The 23,060-nt window shown below is 38.3% G+C and overlaps 1 long non-coding RNA gene across 1 annotated transcript; it reads left to right on the top strand.

The window, feature by feature from the left end:
- Positions 1-8,072: 8,072 nt before the first annotated feature.
- LOC135202712 (uncharacterized) lies at positions 8,073-21,848 on the top strand. The gene is made up of 3 exons (XR_010311796.1): positions 8,073-8,204; positions 18,763-18,894; positions 20,853-21,848. It is a non-coding gene; the product is annotated as an uncharacterized LOC135202712 (long non-coding RNA).
- The last annotated feature ends 1,212 nt before the right edge of the window (positions 21,849-23,060 follow it).

The following is a 23,060-nucleotide window of genomic DNA, read 5'->3' as shown; positions in this document are numbered from 1 at the left end:
TATGTGAAGAAGTGCCCACAATGGGATGTGTTGTATCTCTTCAGTTCTAGTTTCCATCCATTATTTCTTGTCTGGTTTTCGTTTAACGTAAATAGGTTACTGTCTACTTTTGTTATGCCTCTTAGTACTTTGAATGTTTCTATGAATTGTCCTTGCAATCGTCGTGTTTCTAAGACATACATGTTCAGGCTCTCTAGTCGTCTTTGGTAACCTATTTGCCAGATGGATGGAATTAACTTTGTGGCTCTTGCTTGTACTCCTTCTAATCTATTTATGTCCTTTCTTGGTGTTGGTGACCAAAACTGTACTGCATATTCAAGATGAGGTCCAACTATTGATGTGTAGAGCTGCAGCACAGTTTCCTTGTTTCCGTATTTGAACTGCCTCGAGAAAGAGAGAGAGAGAGAGAGAGAGAGAGAGAGAGAGAGAGAGAGAGAGAGGTCACTCTCAGAGTTAAATTGGGTACACTTTCAGACAAGGCCGAGAGATAGAGAGAAATTAACGTCACAAAGGAGAACTGTACACTTTCAGAGAGAGAGAGAGAGAGAGAGAGAGAGAGAGAGAGAGAGAGAGAGAGCTTCGTGTGTCACTGACAGAGGAAAGTCCAGCAACAATATCCTCAAGCTATGGAGTCACCAGGTGAGTGGCGGGTGGGGGGGGGGGGGGGGACTCTCTATAAAGGCGAAATTAATAGGGAAAGATTCGGGTATTTCCCGGGAAATGAGATAAAAGCATAACGCCTTCGCCTCATGGTGCAAGATTAAGGGTGCTGGCTAGATGAAAGGGGTCTCCAGGGGACATTATCCTCATAGCCCTTCCCCGCCGGACACCCCCCCCCCCCCCCCGGCAGCATTTCCAGGGTCCCTTTGGCTTCCCCAGGGGGCTAACGGGTAGTGGCAGTGTGGACACACAACGTCAGGGAGAATCAAGAATGACTCCGTTCATTCCATTACTTCTGGCCTTTGCCCGACAAGGCTAGAGAAGCATGGTGGGCCGTTGCAAAGGCCTCGGGAAATTTAGTCGGCGACTCCCTCGTAAGTGGCTGGGGACGATGGAGGTTTCTAAAGGCAAAACCCAGCAAATACGACTACTACCACTACTAGTATTATGACGACCAGTGGTCTAGTTGAAACACGAGCTGTTTCAAACGTAAATCCCGACAACTATACTTCTATGATGACAGCGATGTCGTTGCAAGATGAGCTGTTTCAAAGACAGGCAAATCCTTACTACGATTACTACTGTCATGATGTCCAGCGATCGAGTTTAAAGAAGCGCCGTTTTAAAGGTAAGCGGTGACTCTTACTTCTACTATGATGACCGCTGATCTTGTTGATAAGTCGTTATGATGACCCACTTTTATGTAAGCTAATGATAGTAATAATGATATAAAATACAATATTAATAATGAAAATAATGTTATTTACTTTATCCAGACCATTCTTAAAGATTCTTTTGTGAGTTGATTGATAATTAAAGGAGTTGAACAGCGTCACTTCTAGCTATCTAGTATGAATTACTTTAGATATTTCTACTGTCATTCTACATTAACACATCGCTTCTATAAAGGAGACTTGGCTCAGCGGATGCAGCCTAACTTTTGCTTTCATAAATGCTCCTCATATCTTCTGTACATAAATACATACATTCATACATGCAAACATGCATACATACAAAGAGACAAAACAAAACGACCTTTAAGACTAGTATGATTTCAAGTTTACCCAAATCCGAATAATGATTTTTTTAAAGAAAGGCTTTCCTTCCGAAATTCTCCTTGGATTTATTTCCTGTCCTTGGGAAGGATGTGGCAGCGCTGTCCTGAGGGAAGCATTTCTCTTCATTGTCCAGAGAGAGAGAGAGAGAGAGAGAGAGAGAGAGAGAGAGAGAGAGAGAGAGAGAGAGAGAGAGAGAATCTGTTTTCTTGTGATGGCGGACTCAAATGTGCCTCATATTGTACCAGAATATTGGCAAATATGGATTTAAAATTTTTAAGTAACTCAGAGCAGTTGTAAATATTCTCTCTCTCTCTCTCTCCTCTATATTTACATAGTAATGACCATAAGCAGCCCAGGCCTGAAATACAAGAAAAGAAAAGGCGGTGGGGGAGAAAATGAATGAGCTTTAGGCCTGATCCTGAAGAGAGCGATAGACCTATCTAAATATTATTCTATTATTATTATATTATTATCGTGCACATTATTTGACGTAGGATTTAGTTATCTTTCGAACTAGATGTAGAAATGAAAGACAAACAAAGTTAATGAAGTCAAACACTTTGGTAGAAGAGAAAATGAGGAATGAATGAAACGCGAAATGCGGAAAACACTTCAGCTTGGGTCTAAGAGTAAGAGGGGATGCTACATAAAAACCGTTAGTACTAACTATGTTCGCGGCGGTAGGCAAACTGTTGGCAGGTGCTCTTTAGGGTGTTTGAGGTAGAATACAATGCTAATACAACAACAGCAGAAGTAGCAATACAGAAGTAGTACAAGGACATGTACTACGTACTACAGCAGCACCAGGTGAGCATTAGCGCTGTAAGCAATGGCAATATCCTGTTAGTACTAATACGAGTGCTAACAGCCAGAGTTGATCTAGCAGCATTAGTATTAATGCCTTCAGCATCACCGTCAACCAGGGTTGCCGTTTTGAGGAATTTCGTCTATTAGTGTGGCTTTCTGGTGACATCTGGCAACCCTTCGTGGCTTTCCCGACCACAGGCTACGGCACTGAAGAAAAAATTCTTCACTTTGCCTTTTTTATGTTTTATTATGAAAATAAAGATATAAATCATATTCTGCTTATTTATACAAGTGAATTGTATTGAAATCATCTATTTTTCTTCGTCAAAAATACTTTATACTAAGCTAGTGACGTGTAGTTTTCTAACATCACGGAAAATAATTTTACATCGGAAAATACGCATTCTAACCCATAAATAAAAGTAAAATAATCAGATAAACTGCACATGGTAACACTGCTAAAAGCCAATGTTGTGAGGAAAAAACTGCATCACTGCCGTCAACGCCACCAGTAGTAGTAGTAGTACTGATAGCAGAAGTAGTAGTATGTCTAAAATGAAACGCAAATATGATACTACGTATATTATATAGGGGGAAAATTTGCCTACCAAATGTAGCTGAAAGTCGACGCCGAGCAGATCACATTTTCTGCTCCGAGGATTTCTCTTCCCGCTAATATTTCATTCTCTATTTCTTTGCATTTATGTTTCACTCTCCTTTTTGTTATTTTACTTCGGTATTTGTGCGTTTCCATTCTTTTCTTTTTCGTTAGCATCGAGTAGGCCTAGCTGGTGTTTGTGAAGTTTGAACCTCAAGGCGCCCATCCGTGACTGAGACGTTATAAGAAGAAAGCAACGGTAACTAGGATTGGAAAACCCACCCCCAACAAACTTCCTCCCTCAGCGACACCTTCCTCCAAAGCAAATTGAAATCGTCTCTCTCCTGACATCACAGTTAATAAGAAAAGAAATTATATTGCTATAGGTGTGTGTGTGTGTGTTCGTAGCCTATTCCCTCTCCTCTTCCCCCGGTCTTATTTCTTGGATGACTGCCGAAACCAATTACAAATCTTCTCAGACCAATTACAAATATCTTCTAGTTCGTGTGTCACATTCCAGCCAGCCCCCGAAAATGCGTATCTGAAATGGACCCAAACTGGGTTTGCCATTCGCGTCGGCCATATTATTATAATATGACTGGGTTGTACGCCTGCGGTAGTCACTCTGTGGTACATCTGTGGTTGGTCTCTCATGTATGATGAGTTTACTCTCATAAATAACGGTGTTGCTGTCATGACTGAAGAGATTGCTCTCGCGTAAAGAGATAAGTGATCAATGTATGGTTGCTAAAACTGGCGTCAAATGTCTAGGTTATTGGTGCTGGATTTCTTTTTTTTATGATTAATGGCCCTCTCTCTTTCTCTCTCTGTATCCTTAATAGTACTAATAATTGTGCTAATCATAACAAGAAGATGACAAATGATTCTGAAATGAATTTTGCAAAAGTTATCTCAAGAACTCATTTTAGATTTTAAAGGAAATTTTGGGGCAATTTGGCAAAGATTCTGATTATATACGATGAGAGTTTTACAAAATCATGAAGAGGATTTTATACAGAATTCAGTGAGAATTTTCCATAAGAATTTTACCAAGCTTCATAAGAGGATTTTATGTGGAAGTCTATGAGAATTTTCCGAAATCCTGGAGAGGATTTTATACGGAATTCAATGAGAATTTTTTAAAGATTCTTAAAAGTATTTTAGGCAGAATTCAACTAATTCCATGAGAATTTTCCCAAGTTTCTTGAAAGAGTTTGTAGGGAATTGGATGAGAATTATTCCAAGATTCTGAAGAAGATTTTGTAAGGAATTTAATGAGAATTATTACAAGATTCTGGAAAAGATTTTTAAATTAATTTAATGGGAATTATTCCAAGATTATGAAGAAGATTTTGTAAGGAATTTAATGAGGATTATTCCAAGATTCTGAAGATGATTTTGTAAGGAATTTAATGAGGATTATTCCAAGATTCTGCAAAAGATTTTGTAAGGAATTTAATGAGAATTATTTCAAAATTATGCTGAAGATTTTGATAGGAATCTAATGAGATTTATTTCAAGATTCTGAAGAAGGTATTGTAAGGAATTTACTGGGAATTTTTCCGTGATTCTAAAGAAGATTTTGTAAGAAATTATATGAGAGTTATTCCAAGATTCTGATGAGGATTTTTTTTAAAGGAATCTGATGAGAATTATTCCAAGATTCTGATGATTATTTTGTGAGGAATTTAATGAGAATTATTCCAAGATTCAGTAGAAAGTTTGTAAGGAATTTGATGAGAATTATTCCAAGTATCTGGAGTAGATTATGCAAGGAGTTTGATGAGAATTATTCCAAGATTCTGACATTTTTTTAAGGAATTTGACAAGAATTATTCCAAGATTTTGATGAAGATTTTGTGAGGAATTTTATGAGAATTATTCCAATATTCTGTAGATCTTTTAAAGAATTTTATGAGAATTATTCCAAGATTGTGATGAAGATTTTGTAAGGAATTTAATGGGTAATTTGCAATATTCCAAAAGAGATTTAATAAGGGTTTTTAAAACATTATGAGAAAGATTCCACGAGGATTTTTCGGAACAGTGTAAGGATCTCCTAAGGATTCTATCAGTTATATTTTAATGTTTTTTTTCTTTAACAAGTTTATCAAAATAATTTTTATAATGAATTTGCAAGGATTTTCAAAATCACTCCAAAAGGATATTTTGCTAGAGTTTTTGCCGCATTTTAAAGAAGGATTTAGCAGGAATTTGAAAAAGGAGAAAGAATGCTTTTAAAGGACTTCGAGGAAGTTCTCATTTCGAATTACAAACGGCTCCACCCAGCCTGAGGATTCCACGTCCCTGAAACGAAGGATTTCATAATGATTTCAAAGGAGACTTTGCAAGGACCACAGCAACGCATCCACGGGACCCTTATGAAGGATTCCCAAAGGACTTCAATGATTTCCACAAGCACTCTAATGAAGGCTTCGCCAGGACGTTAACAATACCTGGATCCTTTGCTTACCGCCTCCTGGATCGACAGTGGCTCTGATATGACTTGACACTGAGTCTATTTTAGGTGATATCACAGACCTCCTTGTAAAGCCTCAGGTGATATAAGTGGTGTTAGGCCTGGCAACTTAAGCCTATCCTACATTAGTAGTTGTTTAAGGTGAGCATGCCATTTGAAACGTTATGGTTTTAGCTCTAATCGATACATATCAAAGTAGGTCTTTATAGGCCGTCATTGACGTTAAACCAATATTTGAAATCATATAACCTTTGTGAGGTCGGAAAGAGGCAGAACTGAGTACTAACTGATTCATTACCTGGGCACGAGGTCTACATAGCAGTGTGCGGACGGAAACGGAGTGCCCGACCCCGTCTGTCGCTATCCGCACACGGAGTTCTTCGGGTTGCTCTATGAGAAGCCCGTGCTGGCATAAGGCCAGCTTAATCTCAAACAGCAACAAGCACACGGACAGAGGAGAATTTGTGTCTCTTGGCAGTTAGTCAAATAACAATAGCGAAAGACATAATGGACTTACATTGATGAATTAAATGTCTGCGAAAAGGCCATGAAATTCTACATACAAACATATACACGTGGTTCTTGCTGCTTTGCTAGATGAGTTACATAATCGTGATTAATGGGTAGAGAAGGTCTTTACACCTTTGATAGACCAGTGCCAGAGCCTTGTCTTATCCCAATGGGCCTGCATTGGTTGCCTTTGAGGTTAAACTAACATGTTATGCAGTGCACCCTTTTCTCGACCTATCCCAGTAGTCCTACGTTGGAAACGTGTAAAGTGCGAGTAAAACCAACATGGTAAGGCGATGTTGCCATTCAACAGAACTTGAACTATTATGCCCATAGATGGCAGCACCTTAGTTTGGTGACAGATCCGAGATTGGAAAATCAAGTTTTCAAATACAATTTTTTGGTAATAAATCTCTCAGGGAACTTCTTTTCGCAGACAAACCTTTACAGACCTTGACTAATTAATATATATATTAATATCTATATAGATATATATATATATATATATATATATATATATAATATATATAGAGATATATATATAATATATTATATTATATATATACATATTATAATATATATATATATATGTAATATATATATATATTATATATATTTGTGTGTGTGTGTGTGTGTGATAAGTCTGTCATTACATGGTAACCATTCCGAGTGGATGTAGGCTATAACTGTCCATTCATTGTGTCTTTGTGCGCATGTATGTGTGTGTGTGTGTATTCAGGACTTCAATCATCAGATTACGACGTGTGAGCTGAGTACCGAACCTGTAAAAAGTCGTAGGAGGGAGGGGGGGGGGGAGGTATGTTGGGGGCGGGGGAGAATCCAGTAGGCAGATAATCAGATTGCCAAAGGGGGTTTTGGATGGGGGGGGGGGAGGGGGAGGCGGATCATCGCTAGACCAAGCAAGCAACCGAGCTTTGCAAGAGCGGATTTACAGGCTTCTGTCCTCCTAAACCCCCTCATGGAGGGCTTTAGTCCCTTTCTGCCGTAATAAACATTACAAAGGAAGGATTTTAAGAGTTTGCTAGTTTTTATAAGCACTCGTAAGTGCAGAGTGGAAGCAGTTTTCACATTTTCTCTCCTCTAAGCACAGCAAAGGAGGGATTGGAGCGGTTACTGTCGGTCTAAATCTCTCTCTAAGCATTTTCATTTCGTTAAGCATTTTGAAGGGGGATTTTTTCTTGTAATGGATATATATTAAAATGATTTTGATCGCCGCAAAATTCTAGTTTTCACGATGTCTTTGGAAAGTAAGGCAAACCACTATTTTGTTGCCTAAAACATTTTGTAAATATTTGGAACGTAATTCTTTTTTTCTGGAAACCCCCGAACCATTATATTTTCTCATAAACAAGCGAGACTGAGTATATATTTAAAACTGAAACTACGGTTTATTTTTGCAAACCACAAATTGTTTTCCATATAATATAGTTCATGAAATATTGTCCTTAAAGCAGATGTAATATAGGAGAAATATTATGAATGATTGGAAAATATGGTATTGCAATAATCTTGGGAAAAATAACATCCATAGATTATATCAAAATCCATTTTTCAGGCTCTGGCAATTCCAGAAACTAATCGTGCAATGCAAACATTAAATTAGATTTAACGTGAAATATTTATCAGCGAGTTTCATTCTATGTCCAAGATTCTATTTCACCATTCAACTCCTTGGTTAGTATGTTGAAAAGACGAGATTTTTCATGGAAATTGAAGCTATACTATTTTTAACACTGTCATTGGTATGAGTATTTTTGTAGTATATTGTGAACTGTGAAGATATACTAAATATTCCAAGTGAAAAGGTAAACAATGCTCCAATTGTGAATGTTGTAGGAATCCATGGATCTTCAAAATGGCAGACGTCACAGAGGCCCTTCATAACGATCCTTGGTTCACTGTCTGTCCGCGGTGGTTTGATTTCATATTGATTCCGTTTCTTTTGTCGTGAGGAAATGTTATAAGGAATCTGGCAAGGCTGATTAATCGTGCCGTTCTTGGGAAGGTGACGTGTTTCTCAGCGATAGAAGAATCGCAGGTGTGGTGTTTTTCTTAAATGGTGCCTCAAAATGTGAGCATTTGATGTTAATTTTATTTAGAATAGAGAGAGAGAATGTCGCCGTTATGAAAGGCTTTAGGTGTTGGCTTGTGGGGTTTGTTAGCCTAGTCGAACCAGTAGCCTATACAATTGGAACTCCGGTAAATATATAGGTTTTTTTTTTATACAAGCATTCCGCATCGCTCGTCCCCGCGACTACGAAAGCCACCAGGAATTGAGGCGTCAAATGTATTTCGCCGTGTTTAGTAAGAGCCCCTGGGGGTTAATTACAGTCGTCCGAATAAATATTACTTAAAATGCTTGTTAAGGAGGTAAAACTGCATAGAAAAACCGCAACTGCCATAGTCTAGGCCGCCGCGGAATAGTAATTTAGATCTACCAATATTTATAGTAATTTGGCGTAATCGGGAGAATTAAAACTGTTATATGGTGAAATTTACCTGGGAAAACTATGCAACAGCTCCACGTGAGCTAGGATCACTTTGGAATTTGGTTTTCATGAAGGTGGTAGTGTTTATTGTCGACCATCTACCAATTAGGTATTACCTAAGAGCACATCTAACAACATGGCGACCCTTGGGGAATGTCGGGTTTTGGGGTGGGGGTAAACGCCACTTGGAGAAAGACTGAACGTTCGGAGAAATCCTGTTTTTGGTAATGGAATTGTTCCAAGCATGAACAAGTCATAAGGGAGCCACATTTTCAAGAAGGGGTTGGCTTAGGAACTCAGCACGGACTGCAAGGAACGTTCTCGCAAATACAACAACCACTAGGGATTTTGGTGTTAAATGTATTTCGCCGTGTATAGTTGTACTGGGTAAATGCATTAAAGGACTTTGGGTAAATGTTTATCAGAGGGACGCATGAAGATATCAGTGATGTTCAATGTTTTTTTATAGAATGTTTGGAATGTATGTAAATTGTGGTATGAGTGAGATAATGTAGTGAAATTCAATAGAACTCAAAATATCGGCGATCAGACTCTTGCTACTCTTGTCTTCCTCCCAGATTTTTTCGCAGTCTTTTGTTATTGTTTATTGTCTTGCTTTAGCTCAAATGAGCAGTGTAATTACTAAAATCCGCAGAGAAACTGGTACACTATGACGTCTTACACGTTTGGCCAATCAGTTTCATTTTTTGACACCTCCGAAACTTTGGCCAATGGCGCGGGTGTTCGAAAATTTTCTCGGTGCAAGAAAACATTATCCTACCTACCCAAGGTGGTTATAAGTAAGGTGGTTGCATCTAGAGCGAAGGAAATGGTAATTCTATACAATAGCTCCGCCAGCAAGTTATCAAATTTAAGTACTTAAACTAAAAAGAGGGAAGTCCAAGGTTTCGTTTGATATATAAATCTAAGCGGCGCTAGGTCTAGAAATTATTTAAAAATCAAAATTAAATTTGACCCACCTGAAAAAAAACTAAGTCCCTCGACTTCATAACTCTCTCAAATTCCTCTTCAGACTGAGCTCTCGTTTGTTCGTTAAAAACATAGATTATGTCATTATTACATCATCGACTGTATTCTACATAGCAAGTTTTTAACCAATGAGGATTATCCACATTTTACTTGGGACTAGCAATTTAACAAAACTAGAATCGCGTGACTTGAATACCCAATCAGGTGACAGTTTTACTAGGAAACTAACACTTTTCGACACTTTTCACACAATTTCCACGGCTAATTTTTCAGTCTTTTGAGAGCCATGGAAGCGTCCAAGAACTCTGATTTTTATAATTAATGGACTTTTGATCCCTGTTACATATAAATTTTGAATTTCTAACAAAGACGTTGGTAATAGTTAGTTAACATGAGTTGAAACACAAACTGTTATTAACATTTACCGCTAAACAAAGCTTATAATATAAAAAGGGTAAAGTTACACCTTAAAGAATTATCACACTTTGGACATTAAAAAGTTATACTAGTGGGCTTCAACCTTTTTCAATGTCATCCACTCCTAATGGTGATTAAGTAGAAGGTGTCCACCCCCCCACCCCGAAAAAGTCTCATTAAAAATCTCACGTTTTTAATATTTAAAATCTATGTTTCATATCTCATTTCTATGAATATGTAAACAGAATAAAAGCAGTTTCTCTTATTTTTTATTTAACTTTTACATATTTATCCATATATTTACACACCTCATCTCAAACTAAGAGGCTCAAAATACACAAGATAACGTTAAGCATGCCATTTAGACGCATTTTCCTTCACTAAAGTAAAATTGCAGACAATGTTTGCTATATTTGGTGTCAATAAATAAAACAAATAGATATCCTTTAAAAAAATCAGTGGCTTGGCTGCTGTTGCATTTTGTCTGCTATTAGGTTGAATCGAGGTGTCAGACGACTTTCAAGTGCAACTCGCATGAGAGGATCCAAGTTCAGGTTTGCATTCCTTTTCTTTGTCTTCACCAAAACTAAACTAGAGAACCCTTGCTCACACAAATATGATGTTGGCATCTGTACAAATATGGCTATTGCCTGCTCAGCTAGATCCTTGTACTCTGGAATATAAAGCAGAGTAACCCAGAAATCTATAGGATTGCCAAATGTCTTGGAATCCGCTCGAAGCTCCGAAAGAGCATCACAATGATCAGTTCCTTCATCTGTGAAGGGGTTAAGCATCAACATGTTGGAGGTCAGCTGCTCATTCTCACTGTCTGGGAAATAGAAGTCACGGTTTTCTTTCATTAAAGTAAGATGTCTGATAACTAAGTGTGACATATGTACCTCCAGTGTCTGCTCTGTTGCCTGCATACCATGTTCCCAGCCGCATTCTCTCATAAAAGTGTCAAATAATTCAAAATCAGAAAAAGCACCTCTTTTCTACATTGCTTATCCATTTTTTCACCTTCAGGAGAAAGAGAAAGAGAGACTTGTATTTTATACAGACACGTGCAGGTGCGGATCTCGTCCACCCAGTAGTCCACCCCTAGACAGCTGTCCACCCCTCACTTAATCTCGTCCACTATAAAGTGGACTGTCCACCCAGGTTGAATAGCACTGAGCTATACCATTTTCCTATGTTTTAGTGTTGGCTTGAAATGTTTGACACTTTTATTTGCAAATGATCCAACCAATCCCAATATATTATATGCTAGGGTAAGGACCTCTTAGGTTAAGTAAGGCACGGTTGATTAGGTAATTTGTTGAAGAAACTAACGTCAGAAACCTTCAAAACGCATTAAAATGAGGGAAATAATACTTTCAACTCCCATATGCAGTGAAGTAAAATTTAACCTTTGATTTTGAACCTTGATTTTAATTCTTGGTTACTTTGATATCCACGCCCCTGTTTATAATGCAGGATTGGAGGGGGAATCGAAATTATTGGGTACTGTAAAACAATAATAATGTTAGTGCAGAATTAACTTTGACAACATACTATTAGGAAGTTTGGTCTCATACATTGATGACTTTTGTCTATTTGGATATCAGTCATTACTGATTAAGATTAATGAAAGTTACAGATTTACCATAACACTTACATCACGGGTTGAAATATAAAAAAAAAAAAATGAAGGTAGATAGGTAGTTTGTGGTGGGGCTATAGTAGTTTTGGGGCGAAGTTTTTGACTGAGAAATTTCTGGGAATATTTTGGTGATTCCACAGAAAAACTCCTGTGGGGACAGTATTTAGTCCCAGCTATTTGGGGTTGAATGGAAAACATGAACACAAGACAGTAAATTTCTCTAACCTTGGTAAATTTCCCAAATCAAATTGCTTGTATTGTATACATCCTTTTCTATATTCAGTGAAAAGATTCTATTAAACTAACGCCATGTGGAGCTCGAATGTAAAACGGCCGGTATGTATGGGTTGGTTTCCCTGAAACTTTTGAGCCATTGGAAGCGTATTTGTGGAAAGGCATAGGCTATAGTCATGTGGATGAATTACCTACATTGAATTATTTGCAAAGTAGAAACAATACGAATATCAAGAAAATGGAAGCATTACAAGCTAACAACTTTGTCCCAACAGCTGCGGTGGAAGTATTGGTGAAACCCCTACATGATAATGATATTGATAATTCATAATAAATAATAATAATGTTCATGGACGACATCAAGCTGTATGGTAAGAGCATCAGGGAAATAGATACCCTAATCCAGACTGTAAGGATTGTATCTGGGCATATGAGGATGGAGTTTGGAACAGAAAAATGTGCCTTAGTCAACATACATATGGGCAAAGTAACAAGGACTGAAGGGATAAAGCTACCAGATGGGAACAACATCAAACACACACACATGAAACGGGATACAAATATCTGGGAATAATGGAAGGAGGGGATATAAAACATCAAGAGATGAAGGACACGATCAGGAAAGAATATATGCAGAGACTCAGGGCGATACTCTAGTCAAAACTCAACGCTGGAAATATGATAAAAGCCATAAACACATGGGCAGTGCCAGTAATCAGATACAGCGCAGGAATATTGGAATGGACAAAGGCAGAACTCCGCAGCATAGACCAGAAAACTAGGATACATAATACCCAAAGCACTACACACAAGAGCAAATACGGACAGACTATACATAACACGAAAGGAAGGAGGGAGAGGACTACTAAGCATAGAGGACTGCGTCAACATCGAGAACAGAGCACTATGGCAATATTTGAAAACCAGTGAAGATGAGTGGCTCAAGAATGCATGGGAAGGAGGACTGATAAAAGTAGACGAAGACCCAGAAATATACAGACACAGGAGAATGAGAAACAGAACAGAGGAATGGCACAACAAACCAATGCACGGACAATATATGAGAGACTAAAGAACTGGCCAGCGATGACACAAGGCAATTGCTACAGAGTGGAGAGCTAAAGAAGGAAACTGAAGGAATGATAACAGCGGCACCAGATCAGGCCCTAAGAACCAGATATGTTCAAAGAACGATAGATGGAAATAACATCTCTCCCATATGTAGGAAGTGCAATACGAAAAATGAAGCCATAAACCACATAGCAAGCGAATGTCCGGCACTTGCACAGAACTAGTACAAAAAGAGGCATGATTCAGTGGCAAAAGCCCTTCACTGGACCCTGTGCAAGAAACACCAGCTTACCTTGCAGTAATAAGTGATACGAGCACCAACCTGAGGGAGTGATAGAAAACGATCAGGCAAAGATCCTCTGCGACTATGGTATCAGAACAGATAGGGTGATACGTGCAAATAGACCAGACGTGACCTTGATTGACAAAGTCAAGAAGAAAGTATCACTCATTGATGTCGCAATACCATGGGACACCAGAGTTGAAGGGAAAGAAAGGGAAAGCATGGTTAAGTATCAAGACCTGAAAATATAAATAGGAGGATATATGATATGCCAGTGTTAATTGTACCCATAATCATAGGAACACTATGCACGATCCCAAGATCCCTGAAAAGGAATCTGGAAAAACTAGAGGCTGAAGTAGCTCCAGGACTCATGCAGAAGAGTGTGATCCTAGAAACAGCGCACATAGTAAGAAAAGTGATGGACTCAGGATGCAACCCGGAACCCCACATTACAAATACCACCCAGTCGAATTGAAGGACTGTGATAGACAAAAAAAACAAAAAAAAAAAAGTAAAATAAAAAATAGATAAATTGAATTTGAGAGTAATGCAATCACGGGTATGATGACTAATCTTGCTTGGAATCACTGGTATTGCTGAAGCGTAGGGTGAGTACTAATGTCAGCTTATAATTGTCATTGGCAAGTGGACAGGGCCACGTTGAAGAGAGGATTTCCCCATAAATAAACTAATCTTTGCTGTGGGTAGAGCCTCATGACGTCCTATTGTTACAACCCTTGGGGTTGTTATAAAAGTTATTATAATAATTGTTGTCAGTAATAAATGTAACTCTGTGCTAAGGGTCAGCGGAAACAAACACTCAAGAAAACTGAACAATATTTAATACTTAAATACAAAATTTAAATAAACCTTGTTTCATGTGACAAATACCATAACTCAAAAACAAGGAAAGACAAATACCAGTCCTTAGAATCACTCAGGATTCCCTAAAACTAAGACCTAACTAAGAAAGGGGAAATAATAGTTATTAATAATTGACTTGTTTGGATCCAACAACTTTGCTGGCCAGACCAAAAAAACTACCCTAACACTAATCCAAAGAGAGAAGGAAAGCAGAGTAAATAAAAAAAAGAAAACTATTATAAATCCTATTATAAATCCTACCTATTAACACAAAGCTAAACACGCAAGGCCTTGTCTATAATAGACTCACTAGGTGACGTTATATAGTCACGACACAAATAGGAAAAAATATTTATGTATATGATTAAATAATGCAAATGATATATATAGTTGTTCTCACATCAGTGGATACATCAGAGGAGAGACAAAACTAGGGCCGTCATCCACTCGCCAAATCAGCTATCAGGGCAGGTCCTGAACGACAGAGTAAAACCATAAAGGGAAGGCGACCCCAAACGAAAATCAGAGCAACACTGCCTTACCTGGCGTCAGCCTCCCTACAGACCATCTCACGAGCTAGCAAGCTCCCAAAGACCCAAAACCACAGCAGCTGACTGGAGACGAAAGTGCCGGGAGAAAGCGACAGCACCAATTCCCTGGGAATTCCTCCTCGTCAGGGAAAGGCAGGACTGGCTCAAGTCGCAGGTGACAGGAGCACATGCGAGTCTCGACTCGAAGTACACAAGACATAGGTCGAGGCAGGAGAGACACTAGTCGCAGGTGACTAGAGAACCTGCAGGCAAAAGACCAAGGCGAGGATCCAAAGCGTAATCCGAAGAAACGTCGTCCAAATAAACTGCCAAATAATAGTCATCCAAAATCCAAATCGGTATGCTGCTCAAGGTACAATATCAGGGTAGTGCTCCAGCCCGAACTGAACTGCCCGAGCACCAACGTCCAGACATCACCAAGACGCGTTCATAAACGCTCGTATAAAAAAAAGAAAAACAATCGTTAAAACAATAGTTCGGTAATATAAACAAACTGGGAGGAGGCGCCTAACCACACTGAGAAACGTTAAATTAAGCACTTTACGCTAAACACTTAAAATGACCAGACAACGGACACTTAAATTTCAAAAATAATATAAAACAAATGCTCATACAAAACAAAGGCTATTCTGCCACAAAATGTTTCTTAAAAATTAGTAATTAAACCTAGAAAAACAAGGCTGATCTAAATTCATAAAAGGCAAATAAAAATAATCTAGTCTTTTCTAACACCTATATATATAGGTTAACGTCACTAATGGTTAAAAACCCTTACCTGCTATTTTGATGGCTCTGGCACAGGAAACTCACTTTTACTCTGATAAGTACCAAAACTATTGAACTTGGGTACAGAATAATAATTCCAAAAATTAGGTAGGGCTATAAAATATACACTTCAACTTTCACCTTTAACCAATGCTTTGGTAAAAGGTTAATGCTGAAAAAGTGTGTTCCATTGGCTCTGAATCCTTAGGAGTTTACATTAGGTCAAAGGTCAACATGTAAGGGGGCTATCCCAAGGGCCTTGCAAGATGCATCTAAACACTCATTATAAAATTTTGAAGTATATAATCTGCTCTGACAATATTAGTATAGGAGGAGTATAACCAAAATTATTTTAGTAATTTTTGTGAGGCATTAGAAATCTTAGTGAAGCATTGAAAAAAAGAAAAGAAAAGATCAATAAGTAGCCTGCTATCATCCTGAAGGATGTAGTACTGAAATTTTTGGTGTACCCTGTAGTAGAGAACTTGACACTGCAAGCGTAGCTGTCTGTACATACTGTATCAGTAATTACGATAGTTCATGATTGAGTGAGAACTTTGTTGTTGTTGAATTGACTCATCGATTTATTAAACTTGAGGGATGCATTTTGGTAATTACATTTATCCTTTCGGAAAATAATTATGGTAAATAATTAACAGTTTTGAAAATGGAAGTGAGCTTGTAATAAATGAAGATACCTAGTTAGGTTACTTTACAGTACGTAGATTGATTGCTGTTGCTGGCCTCATAGCCATGAATTCACTTATGCAGATTGCATGACCGGAGAATTGTCTTGCTGTAACCTGTAGTACTAGTGCAGAAAAGTGGTATTTCACATTATCTGATATCTCTGTGTGGGTGCATAGAGATTTACCCACTGGACCACCTCTCTCTCTTCTTATATCGCACTGTACAGTATACTAATATTTTATGAAAAGAAGACCTTTACTGAGTATGATGAATATATCTGAATGAGAAATATACCTGATGAAGCCTAACACATAAAGGTGGCCTTATGCTTACACACATGTAAAGCTTAGGTGTTAAATCATTTTTAATGTCTTGTAAGTTATTCAATCTCATGAATGATAAGGTATGAACAAATGGATTAAGGATTGAATCTGAATAAAGTCAGCACTGAAAGAAACTTAAATGCACATTGCTTAGGGAATGGAGGTTGCAGAGACCAGTCTTCCAAGGCTGAGTAAACGGGTATAAATAGTGATACATCAGTATCAAAATAGAATTGATGTCTACTAAGGTGACCCAAGCCAGAAAGAAGTAAGAATTCAGTGTTCATTAAGAGCAACCCTAAAAAGGTCACTCATTTGTGCAGCCAACATCCGTGAAGTATAATGCCTGTAGGTTTGGTAAGAAATAAGTAAAAACAATTAGTATATATAATTCTACAACTAAAAATAAAAAAAATAAACAAACAAGGCAAGGGTTTATAGCTCTTTGAAATAGCATCACAGGTTCTATTAAAGAGACAAAGACTGACTTCAAGAGTTTTTCCAGCAGTTCTGAAATAGCTCATTTACCCTGGGCATTGTGACCTCAGGGCACTTTCGTTAGTGTTTAGCAAAGCAAGTACGTACAGTAGTCTGGAGTACAGGATCTGAAGGTGCTATTTCAAGCTGATGGAAGCAGATTTGACAGGTAATCTTCTTACAATGTTTGAAGTCATGTTTGTAAACATTTTCTTGAAGATAGCCTATTCAAAAGATAAAGATCCTTGAATGGTGCTAATATCCCAAAAATACTCCAGTCCTTTAATAATAATAATAATAATAGGTATTAAACGTACAATATTAGTCCCATGATCACTTGACTGAATGTGGTGTTAGGTATACAAGTAGTTAGTGGCAGCTTAGTGAAATTCTAGCCCTGCTTTTCCCTGTAGTTTGTCTTGTTGGTGTCATAGCCTACCGGGGTATTATCTTCACACAAAAGTATGTTTAATGACGTCCATCTTAAGCCCCGTACACACTATGCATCATGATGCTTGCAGTGTTAGATGGATGCGCTGAAAAACGACTTTTTCAACACGAAGCCGCATCACCAACGTGTTGATGAGGCAGAGCTATTTCATTACTCGGCTCAGTGATGCACCAACATTCAGAGGGGGAGGACGTCCGCTTACCACCACCCACCAAACCCCTTGAGTGGACAAGGACTAACACTACATTTTATTGAATTACTGAAGGAGCATCCATCTGTTTGGAACATCAAATGCAAGCATTACAAGATGAGAAACATCAGGAGTGCAAGCTTGGAAACCATAAAATCAGAGTTATCGAGTTTTGTAAACTGTACATTGCGGAATGAAGACATTACTAAAAAGCTGCAATCAAAGCATCACAGAAGTCGGGAACTGGCACGGAAGATCTCTACACTCCAAAGTTATGGTGTTTTGATGAGCTGTGTTTCCTGTAATAAAAAAATATTTGTGTACTTTGTACCTATATTTGAACCTTACTTTCAAATAATCCTCCCTAAGGACATTATAGATGGCTTCACAGGTTTTGTGGATGATTAGACCGAGGCTCTGTTTTGAAATCCTGTTTGAATATTGGAGGCTTGCATACGATCCTCCAGCTGCAAGAACGAGCTCCTGGTGATATGTCTCGAAAGCTGGTGTCCTGCCTACAAATATTTGGCTCAATTTTTTTTCCAAGAATTTATAAAATGCAAGGATTGGCATTCTTGTGTAATTTTCGAAGTCTGTTGGATTTTCGACTTGTAGCTCCAAAAATATTTCATTGAAGCTTCCCTTCAGAGGTCGCCGAGAAAGCCATTGCTTACACCACAAGGTTCTACGTTTCTTCCTTAAAACTTTCTTTTTTGCTGCACACAGCAACTACACCTCACAGTAGTCTCTCCTGGCAAAGTACATCATCGGCAAACATCCTGCTGTTGGAAGCTGAACTTCGAGAACAAGTGAGCAGTGTTGCAGTATGGTTTGGCCGCTATTAATTTTTTTCAACACCACTACTGCATCATGTAGCTGATACATAATGGCATAGTGTGTACCATGCTTAAGCCTGCTAATTCATAACTGTTTTGGACTAAAATTGCATGCTAGTAAGAATATCATTAGTTAGTACCTGTATGAGTATTAAAGTGAATAAGAGAAGAGACCATCTTAAATAGAAAAAATGAGGGTTAAATAATCTCTATACAAACATTTTATTTTGTGCAAGACTCATAATTAAAGCAACACTATTTCAGTCAGTTGAATGTTGCATGTAATATATTCTGTTGAATGTTGCATGTAATATATATGTAGCCCTGTTTTAATCATTTCTTCTTTGTTTTAGGTAGATACAATACACTTATGTCAGCATGCTGTCAGTGCATAAGGATGATGCAGCGGTGTATAGTGTAATATTGTGGGATTGTATATAACCATTCAGTAAACATCCCAATAATATTTGGAGTTGATGGGACTGGTAAGTTCAGGGTGATGCAAGAAATTTTGTATGCCCATTTACAAGAGCAGGTAGCACTGTAGTACCGAGGATCCAAGTCTTTCTGGAAATTGGTTTTTATTTAGAATTGTGGTGATGCAGCAAGTGTAAAAGGAAACATGTTAGAAGGGCTGTTACCTCGGAATTTAACACTAATCAAGTAGCAAGTAGTTTTAGTAGGTCAGTGTCAGATTTCTTGGCTTGTTGGGTTAATCAGATGTCTTAGGCTTACAGGTTTGAGAAGTCATTGGTGACAATTAGAAGGATACTACTACACCCCTGAGATCTCTGTGGAAATAGATAAATGGAATAAGAGAAAATATTTACAGACCGCAACTAAGCTATCTGAAAGGATGCTGTAGTGAACAATTACACTCAACTGTCAACAGTGCCTCCTCAAGAGAAATGATGGGCACTCATCTATTGGTAATTTTTGCATGAAAATGTAGGTATTTTCTTAAATGTCAAACAGAATTTCAGAAATTTGGGCTTGTAAGTAAAATGATCCTGTATGGCAAGAGCGAAATATTCTTTTTCATTATAATGCTAGGTCAACTTAGACGTTAGTTAATTTTTATTTTAGTGCTTAACTATTCTTAATTAAGAGACGTTACAACCTGCTAGAAATATGAATTGGATTTAAAAGTTGCTGCCATTGTCACAGGTTACCAGTATATATGAGGGGAATGATAATGCTGAAGAAATTATTTGGTGATTTGTTCCATGGACCTTGAGGTTGGAAGGTCATATGTGCATGTGATGAAATGTTGGCTACATTCACAATTTGTCACTGCTAAATTTTGAGAGAGAGATTCTGCATTCACAGTTGCGAAAGTTCAAGCACATTCTTAGATTGTCACAATTTATCATTGTGGAATTTGGAGAACGGTTTTCTAGCCAACAGATTCTTGATAGAATTGTAGTGAAGGTTGACTACAGAATGTCATTGTGAGGCCTAGGTGGAAGGTTTTCCAAATGAAAGTTTACCTTGTATGATTTTACTTTATTTCATGAAACTCATTTGATTTTGACATGGGTATCATAGTTTGTAAGGACCTTTTGCCAGGTTAATTGTCATAGTTACCTAGGGTATTCCAGATGAGCTCCTCTTTGGTGGCATTTTAGAAATTACGGTCTATAGTAAGTGGCTTTTCTGAAGATTAGGTTGCCCATGCCCACCATAAATTCTTCAGTAGCTGATCCTTTGTACTGGCCAATTTCTGAAGATGGGTGGCTATCATCTTTTATGTGGGTGATTATTGGCTGTAAATGCAAGAAAGGAAATTTTTTGTATAAATCTGGTTTTCTTCTCTTTGGATGTATCACAGGCTTTATAGCTGTGAACAAGCTGAAAAGGTTTCAGGTTTGCATGTAAGGTGTGCTGCTTTACACTTGTAGAAGTAAGGTTTGTAGCTTTCCATTTGAGTTTGGAGTAGGTTTAACTTAGGTCAGAATCTGCCAAGTTTTTGTAAGCAGATTTAAATTCCTGTTTGACCCAAGAACTTTTGGTTTTGAACTATGACTGTTCTTGTTTGGTCATGGTAGTGCTTCCCTGTAGTATTGAAATGGCATAGCAGGTGGAGTGGCACAGATTACATGCCAAAGTAAAGAGAGATTTTGGCTGGTGTTGTCCTCTCCTCTCGCGCCTAATTTTTACAGAATGTGAGTGTACTCTCAGAAGTACACTTTAATTACTTGTTGGTTTTTGGCAGTAGTAAGATAATTGATATTCATTTATTCTACAAAGCATCGGGCTATGTTTTATTCTTGTTAATAATAGTCTTAGTATAAAATACTATTTGATAATAGTCTTTATTTCCATATTTGAGGGTAAAGAGCAATTTACCACTTAATCACTCCAATTATAGGCACATTACAAGACAGTTAATAATGGCATCAGACATTACAAGGCAGTTAATAATGCTTCTCTACCTTCTCAGATTCTTCAGCCGCCCCCTTGACATTCTGTAGTAACCACTTCTCCACCTTCTGCAATTCTTCAGCAGCCCCACTCACGTTCCGCCTGCAGGGAATACTTCTGTAATTCTGCAATTCTTCAGCAGTGACTGCTTCTCCACCTTCCGCAATTCTTCAGCAGGCCCACTCACGTTCTGGCTGCAACGACCGCTACTATACCCTCTGCAGTTCTTCAGACACCCTCTGATGTTCTGCCTGCAGAGACCACTTCTCTATCTTCAGCAGCGACAGCTTCTCTATCTTCTGCAATTCTTCAACAGCCCCACACACGTTCTGCCTGCAGTGAACACTTCTACCTTCTGCAGTTCAGCATCCCTCCCTGGCTTTCATTCTGCAGTGACTGCTTCTTTAAACTCTGTTACTTTTTCAAGGGGGCTGCTGAAGAACTGCAATGTTGCCATTGTAGACTATTTTCAAAGATCAAGAGGCCAACCAGTGTTGTTGATAATTTTATTTATTTTGGGATATCCCATCAGCTGTCTTTTAGAGCAGGCAAGAAGCTCTCATCCATAACAATGCAGGAGCAGTCACACCAGTGCCTTAAAACACATTGCCTCCTTTCTCTACAATGAAGGAAAACATAACATCACACTGTGTAATGTGTTCAATCTTCCAATATTAATGTTGTTCAAGAACACACCCTCTTGGTCTGTCCCCAAATCTCTTCAATGTGTAAAAATTAACTTAATCCATGAAGGCTGTATGCACAGGCAGCAGGAGCCAAACATAGAAAGTATTTGTTCCTAAGCTGGACTGTAAACACAGACTAGAAAACTTGGAATTTCGACTACAACCCTGAAGGAATAAATGGCCTCACCTCATTCCGAAGACTTTTGCCTTTACAAAGTTAAAACTGTAGACTAGAGTCAGCTGAATAGTGAAGTCTTATCTAACAACAAATCAAAGAGTAAATATGCATAAAACTCTAAACTCTGGGTTAGGATTATCAATATAGTAAGACAGGGCACAAGAAAAATTTTAAGAGCCTTACTAGTGGAATCACTCGAGGAATTTTGTTGAAAGGCAAGCTGCCTAAAAAACAAAATGCAGAACAAGGATAAGTGGAAACCATGAGCCCAATTGATTGACTAAGACCTATACACTTAAAGTAAAGTGTAAACCACAAACCAAAATTAATCATACACAGTGTTAAATAATTTAGCCCAACTTCAGGATCAAAATGTACGACTGACTAGTGTTCAGTGCACAACTGAAGGGTATTAATTCTGGTTCCGGATTTAAGATACCAAATTTTCATATTAGAACTGTAGTCCTTGGGATATGTACTGAATCATACTACATTACAAACGGCATAGCTCAGAACTCAGAACTGAGAACTAGCCGAAGCAATAGACAGAGCCAATGTGCCTGAAATCCAATAAAATGACCTTATGAACACCACAAACAATTACAAAAGGAAAATTAAATACAGGATTCAAGCAGAGTTTTTAGTTAGACGACAGTGAAAGAAAACCTAACGGCAATAGCAAACATATATGTATTGAAGAGGGAAACGAAAGATAGGTTGGTGGCAGAGTCACTTGGCTACAAATCACCAGCAGATCTGTGCACAAGGAAAATTCTACGTGTCAATGAAAGCAAAGTGTATTCTGGAGGAAACTCCACCATACCAAGCAGTGTAATTCCACCAAATTACCACACTAGGAAAAGATGGGAAGGAATTTAAAGGGGCCTTCACAATTATGAAGTCTGTATACAGGGGGTCCTCGAGTTACGGATCGGTAGATCCGTTTCTTACGATTCATCGTCAACCACGGATTTTCAGCGGTAACGTCGGAACATTGAAAAAATAATATCCACATGATTTAATGTAAATACCTATCAATAACAACGAGAGAAACAACTTCCTTACCTTTATTAGTTTGATTGGCTTGCACACTGGGAGAGGAAGCTGCGGTGCTGGAGAGACTGGGGAGGTTGGGAGTTTAGTGAAGGAGGGGGGAAAAAGAAGGAACCTTTCCAGAAGGAAGTTGCTGCTTTCAAAACAAATCTTTTCGGCCTTTCTCCCTTGAATCACCATAAGGCTGACTGGGATACGCCGTTGATTTTGGTCTTCCAACCAAAGCACCAATAACCTTTCCATTTCAAATTATTAGACCACTACGCTGCTTAGTTATCACTGTCGCTTTTCATAGGAGCAGATCCTTTCA

The sequence above is a fragment of the Macrobrachium nipponense genome, chromosome 33, assembly GCF_015104395.2.
Source record: "Macrobrachium nipponense isolate FS-2020 chromosome 33, ASM1510439v2, whole genome shotgun sequence".
NCBI lineage: Eukaryota > Metazoa > Arthropoda > Malacostraca > Decapoda > Palaemonidae > Macrobrachium > Macrobrachium nipponense.
Note: the sequence above shows the minus strand (reverse complement) of the source record. Positions and strands in the feature narration are given on the sequence as shown.